This window comes from Sturnus vulgaris, chromosome 2 (assembly GCF_052056855.1).
Source record: "Sturnus vulgaris isolate bStuVul1 chromosome 2, bStuVul1.hap1, whole genome shotgun sequence".
Classification (NCBI taxonomy): domain Eukaryota; kingdom Metazoa; phylum Chordata; class Aves; order Passeriformes; family Sturnidae; genus Sturnus; species Sturnus vulgaris.
Genome location: NC_142244.1, coordinates 108,446,504 through 108,453,875, shown reverse-complemented (window position 1 = coordinate 108,453,875; position 7,372 = coordinate 108,446,504). Strand labels below are relative to the sequence as shown.

Here is a 7,372-nt window from a genome sequence, read left to right as displayed (position 1 = left end):
GACCACCATTTCTCATGCTGGTTTGCCTTCAAACCAGCCAAGCCAGAGGGAAAAGGAAACAAAGCAACAGGCACCACATCCACACGAGCCATCACTGAGCCAGGACAGCCTCAGGTGGTAGCAGTGGCCCCTGCTCTGAAAAGGAAACCCAAGCTCAGATCAGCATGCACAGTGACTGAGGAGGAGGAGGGCAGCAGCACAGCCCTTCATGGAAGGGGAGCAGAGTCTGGAGCTGCTGTGAGCAGGACTGTGCAGCACCCACCATGGCCAAGTGCACGGTGAGGGACACTCACAGCACCAACACACAGCAGCTGGGGCAGAAAAGCATCCACGAGTCCAAGAACTGAGGGAGGAGTGTTTTGGCCTCACAGCTGAGCTGGTGATGGACAAGGCCATGGAGCTGAAGTACTTGGGGGGCGTCTATGGAGGGAACATTAAACCCACACCCTCTTGTGCCTGATGCTGAAGATGCTGCAGATCCAGCTGGAGAAGGACACAGTTGTGGAGTTCATAAGGAATGAGGACTTCCAGTATGTCTGAATGCTTGGAGCACTGACAGGCACTGCCATCCACTGCTACAGGAGCCTGGAACCACTGCACAGTGACTGTCAGAAAATAAAACCTCGGAACAGAAATGGGGAATTTGAGCTGATGCACATGGATTAACTTATTGATGAGCTGCTCCATGAGGAATGTGTATATGATATCGTCCTGCCTCGACTGCAGAAACAGAACATTCTGGAAGAAGCTGAGCAGCTGGAGCCCCGTGCCAGTGCTCTGGAAGAACACATGGATGTTGCAGAATCTAGTGAGGAGGAGGAGGAAGATGAAAAGCTGGAATGAATCCTATCTCCAGACCACTGCAGGAGAATGTACAGACATGGACAAACGCAGCAGATGTCCAGGGGTGTGGTTCAGGTGTGCAAGAAGGCACAGCTGCTCTGCAAAGAGAAGCAGCCCCTGGCTGGGCCGGGAGAGGCAGAAAAAGCCCCCGATGGCACCAGAGCGGATCCGGGAGGGGCAGCACAGACCGAGATCTAAATCTCCAGCACATCATCGTACTCACAGACACATTCTATTGACACATTCCCTGCCCTGGGGGAGGCACTGAACCTTCCTTCCCGGATCTGACCATGTATGCTCTGGGTGCTTTGGGGACTTGGAACAGCCAAAGCCTTTGGACAGATCCAGAGGAAGACCCAAACTTGCACAGGAGGACCAGTCCTTCCACAGGACCACTGCTTGCAACAAGGCTGCAACCATCACTTCACCAGGACTGCAAGCACTGCTCAGACTGTGACCACCACCCTCACCCTGATCAGCAGTGTGCCAGGCTGTACTCTGTGGGTTTAAACCAGCTTGTCTGTATCATTGCATTTTCCGTAATTCTATTATATTGTGACACTGGCCTGAAATCTCTCTCAAAGTGTGAGGTCCATTTCTCCCACTGGCTTACTTTCAAACCAGCACATTTAGTTATGGGAAGGAGAAAAAAGTATGTCCTTGACCACTGCCAAACTGCTCTTCCTACTGGGAAAACATCCTGTCTTGATCCCAATTAATAGTCTTGGTAACTACTGAGTTCAACATTTCATTAGATCTACTCACAGGCCAGTCAAAACCTAGGCATGTGCCCACATCCCCAAAACTTCCTCACCTATTCCCAATTTCTCCAATGGAATTTCAGTGTTTGAAAAGGAACAAAGAAGTTATTCAGACATAAATTTAGTTCTTCATGAGCAAAGAAGACCTGAGCAAATCCCAAAGACATTTAGAGACCTAATCAACAGCCCACTACAAAATATGTATCTTGAAGGAGCTATGTAACTATCACTTGGGTGATTTTAAATGACTATTCAGGGCTTGGAATAGAAACGTTCTCAGCAAAAGTTTTTTCTAACCAGCAATTAAGTTCTGGGGTTTTAACTGCCTTTGGGGTATTTTAGACAAGCTTTGCTCATTAGCCCCATCAGGAGCAGCAGGAAGAGAATGAAGGTTATTTTGAAACCAAAATGATCATGCAAGGAAAAGCACACTGGCTCAAAACTTAATCTGGAGCTGATGGCTCATCACAGTTAATAGGTAATAGATCTGTGACAGAATATAAATAATACAAGTCCCACCATGCAGTCTGGAAAGCACAGTAATTGCCAGGAGTTTGCATATTCATCTACCTACTCATATTTTGATTTTGGAATAATTTGTGAACTTCTTGCATTCTAATAATGAACTGCGGTATTCACTTTTCTGTGCCCCCAACAGAAAAAAAATCAAACTACAATTTTTCAGTGATTCATCGTGTTACAGATCAAATCCATAAAAGAAAAAAATACCATTTCATTTTAAAAAGATAGTAAAAAATAAACACCATCTATTTGACATTTTACAATTGTATGAAGCACTATAACTCTTAGAGATTCTCTTTCAACACTCCACAAAGGGAGGGAATGGAAAAATAATAAACTTCAAGTAGAAGAATCCTGATGTACTCACACTACATCACAGAGAAAAAGAAAAGATACATAATGAGAGGATAATTCCTTGAAACCCAGCAGATCTTCTATCTGAGAGCTGCCTTCCAAAGTTCAATTAGAGGACATAAACATGCTGCCAAGTCCAACAACACAAACACTATGTGATTTGAAAAACAGAATTATATTTATCTTCTCCTTGAAGCCTGAGAAGAGGTGACAACTAAAAAATATAAAATACATGCCTGTATACATAACTATACCTGCAACTGTTATTTTTAATCCTGAACACTAAGCACTGAGAAACTAATATTAAAACAATTAAAATTAACAATTCTAATCCTCTTAAGTGGAAAAGTGATGTGGAGGGAGGGAGAAAGTGAAACAACAAAACATCAGTGACTGATAAACCAGCTGTAGGCCCCTGAAGGAAAGGAATAAACCCTTTATCCTGCCTGTGCTCCTTAGGACATGCACCCTACCTCATTTGGTAAATGCACCATCCCTGGGGCAGTGGTGAGACCTCATGACTTTCTTCACCAATTAAAGGTTGGCAGTAACAGAGGAACTGGTGGCAGTAAAAAACATCCACCCCCATCCCTCTGGGATGAGCAATTTTTTAATTAAGAGCTTTACCTTCCACCACAGAACCACAGCTGTATCACTGAAACCTGTTTGAGGCACAGCAGTAAATTAAATGCCACAGGCTGTGACTCATTTATTGATCACCCAGCAGTGCCACCAGGGCTTTTCCTAAAGCATAAAACAAAGAGCAGCAGGGTCTCCTATTGCCAGGGGAACGAGCAGTAATCAGGAGAAAAGCATGTATCAGGTGAAGGAGTGTGGGAGAGCAGGGAAGCTCATCTTTAATATAACACTGTAATATCCAGATAACACTGGATCCTGGCCACAAATACACACAGGTTGGCAATTCTTCTGTTTTCTGATCTTTTCCAGACTATCCTTAATGATGGTGTTTTGTCTCTGACTGGAGCTAATCCTGCAAAATTTGGTCTTCAGCTATTGAACTGCCCCAAATAAATTCCTCTGCTTGACAGCAACTCCTTTCCTGGGAAGAGCAACAAGCAGCTACTGCTGCAAAAGGTAGAGCCTTTCCCTTTCTTATTTCTCAGAAACCATCAAAATTTCTTTATCTGCAAAGACAAACACAAAGAAGTAGTGGAGAGAAAGACTAGGCCACATAAAACCCATTTCTATTTGTCCCTCCTCCTGACAATGGATCACAGAAAGGAAGACGAACAGATTTGGGATAGGAGCAGGAAAAGTTTCCCTTGGGTGTGCAGCACACAGCCTGCCTTCTGCTCCAGCTGGGGCTTTGGGGCAGGGCCAGGGGGGAGCTCTCCAGAGCAGAATGCACAGAGAGCACTCCACTGTTGTGGAGACAAAGGGCACTGATGGACAAAGAGGGAACATAATAAAATCTGTCCTTTGGATATCAAAGTTACAGCTCCACTTGAGGGGGGTTGAGCACACATGATGTAGAAGAGCTTCTCTCACATTTTTTTATGAGGTGGCTCAGACAACAAAGGAAACATAACCCAGAGGAAAAACAAATCTGTTGAACATTATGCACCAGTGCCTTCTTTGACAAGATATAGAAGGAAACCTCTAAAAATCCAGCTTCATTTTGCCAGAATGCTGTAACTGGGAGTCAGTTAAGTGAGAGCAGGGAAAATAAAGCTATGTCTCTGAAAAGGAGGGAGGAGGAAGTGAAATGGAAGCAATGAAAGCACCACCTCCACTTTCAAGCCATTAATGATACCCAGCTGTTTTTCACCACTGAGAATATTACTTTCTTCCCTCTGAAAGTTAAGTTAATGCATTCTATCAAACAGGAAAGAATTTGAAGTGACTAATATCCACTCTTGTGCAGAGAGGTTTTGGCATGGTGTTTTCATCCTTCTTCCTACTCTATCAGCAGAGCAGCAGAGAAAGCCATATTGAGTAGCTTTATACAATTAATGCAATTTACTCACTGGCATTTTCATTAAAATCCTTTTGCCAAGATTTAATTATAAAAGTTGGTGATTTCCTTTTACATACTGATATAAATTTTAATTAAAACTTTTGTAGTGCTTTAAGTCTACTTCCTTTACACAATTTATTTGATAAATTTGATAAACCTGAGCAATTGCAGTACTCTGGGCTTTTAAATTGAATTTATTTTTGTTAAAGACCCCAGCAGGTTTCTAAATGTCACCTGGGCAAAGCTGACATGATGTGAATGGCTGAGTGGGATGGCTGAGCCATCCTGGCTGAGGACTTGGACTTGGATCAGACTGCACCTATCTGTTTAGGTCCTGCTGTTTGAGAGTGACAGCCCTGAGCAAAAGAATCCTGGTGTAACCCCCGATGAATTATTCAGTCCTACTGCAAGTCCAGAGCCTTGCTGCCTTTGAAGGTCCAAAATCACTCCTCAGAGATCCTGAAGTCTTCCTAAAGAACCAGCCTGTGATGGAAATTGGGCATGAGTTCAGGGCCAGCTGCTGGTCCCACTGCTGTTAGTTTTATTTTGAGCCATTTAAACAGAGTGTGTCCATATCAAAACAGCCAGTGAATGAAGAGCAATGAATGAAATGCAGTGAAAGAAGGAAGGTGAGTGAATGGGATCCAGGGTGATGTCAGGTTGTTGCCTGACAGATCCAGCCACAGGGTCCTGACACAAAGCCAGGGGTGTTTGCCCAGCTGCTGGCCATGGTGTTAAACACTCCTCCCTGTCCATCCAACAGCAGGGACAAAGGGACAAAGTGTTATCTTTATATCCTCTGCCCAAACAAATAGCCCAGGTTTAATTGGCAGCAAGAATCTGCTTGGGTATGTGATGTACAAGGGTAAGAGAGCAAGACTGAGTGTGCTGCCTGCACATGGCTGGCTTTGTGAATAAACAAAGGACTTCTGTTCATCAAACTGCCAAGTGAGCGGCTTTAATTATGAGTGAATTGAGCTTTCTTGAGAAACTAACACAGTCAACAAGTGTCTTTTCTTAAATTATAAACAGATGGTACTTTTCAGCAAAAGCAAACTGTGATTAAGAAACCTCCTCTGTTCAGAAAATACAATTTGTGCTTTAAACTTTTAATCAGTCAAAAGCTTCAGATTCAAAGCAGAACTTACCATAGCCATGTGGACATGTTTGTTTTGTTTATATTGCAGTTTATAAATTGCACAATTATTTACTATTTCAAGTTGCTTGTGGCATTAACAGAATGTTAACCCAGGTGGCACTAGCAAATGATGAAAATGTCAAAGAAGCAAAACTAATATAGGCTTGTTGAAAATGAACCTAATAACATAATAAATATCTATGCAAATGACTTCTGTGTATGAAATATGCATTGCTAAATGATAAGACCCACACATGGGGCCAGGAATGGAGTTACTTGACTGATCAAACAGTATTTTCATATTTACAGCCAGGATCACATTTCCTTACCATCTGCTCTGGTAAGAAAATTACAGTGGTGACAAATCTATTTTTTGTTACTTGGAAAATTTCCACCATGTGGAATGCTACTCAAGCTCAATGTAAGGACAAAGGGGACTGAGGAATCAATCGATCTTACCTGTGCACCCACCCAAAATGAAGGGATTCTGTCACTGGGGGCTTTTGTAAACTCTCACCATTAATTCTTTTCTTGCACGATTTGGAAGTTTGTCTTCACTGAAGAAAGATTAGTTTTGAATAGACTCTATTTGTTCTTATTTGTTGAAATTAGAAATATTATGTGACTTGCCCTGAAAAAGGAGCTGTTGCAATTACTCTGATATCAGCCTGGTTTAGTTCAGGCCTGAGATGCTAAGGGGGAGCTCTGCCAAAGCCTTTCTAAATGCAGAGAATCGAGATAGCAGTAGAGCAATTCTGTGGTGCTGAAGCAGAGGGTTTAGATGAGTCCCCACCCCAATGCCCACAAATGCAGTGAGAGCACAGCAGTGCCATTATGTGTGGGGTGTGCAGGCACCACATCAGCAACCCAGCAGAGCATCCTTCTGGCCATGGGCAGCACAGCTCTGCTGGCCAGGGGCTACTGTGTGGGCCTGGCTTCAGCACTGAGCCTGGGAAAGAGGGAATGGTTGGATTTATACAAATGCAGTTCATTAAACACTTATTTTTTTCACTCCCAGATGCTGTTTTCCAGAAGCAGTACTCTGTTCTTGACAAAAATCCTGTCAAAAATCCATAAGATACTGCCCTGAACCCCAGCAAACATTCAGTGTGTGGACTTGGGCAGAACGCTTGTTTAGCTCAGCCCTCTGTAGAGGGTTTCTATTGGGCTGGAGCTGCACTGCTGTCCAGCAAGAGAAGGGATACATGATAAAGGTGGAAAAAGGAGTACATGGTCTGAAAATGTGCTTTGAAAGTAGGATGTTATCTGGCATCTGTGTGTGACTCCATATGCCCTAAGACTACCACACATTATATCAATACAGTAGCAGGGTGAGGGGACAGATGGAGAAACCCCAGCTCCTTGTTCCTGCTCTGGAACAGAAATGTTTCTACTGACACCATGTCCAGACAGAGTGATGGAGTAGATAAGCAAACCCAAAATAATAAACCAACAACTGCTAGCAGTCTTCTGAACATGTCTGAGTTGTTTACAGTGCCACAAGAGAACGAGAGAGAGGTACTTGGAGGTGTGTCTGCAAAGGCTGTGGCTCAGTGTAGTTTCAGTCCCATGTCTTATCTCTACAAAACCTTAACTTCAAAATAAAAGAGAAACAAGAGATGCATGGATCTTACATCCATTTTCTTCATTATAGAAGATCAGTCATTTCAAAGTCTAGGCAGTGTCCAAAATGAAATGGCCATTGAGAGAAAGAAATTACTAATTATACTTTAATGGATATGGACTGCTAGGTCTGTTTGTAACCTTGGTGCTGGA

At 43.2% G+C, this 7,372-nt stretch overlaps 1 pseudogene; it reads left to right on the top strand.

Moving 5' to 3' along the window:
* The first annotated feature begins 263 nt into the window (after window positions 1-263).
* Window positions 264-1,111, top strand: LOC106854226 (pre-mRNA-splicing factor 38A pseudogene; annotated as a pseudogene).
* The last annotated feature ends 6,261 nt before the right edge of the window (window positions 1,112-7,372 follow it).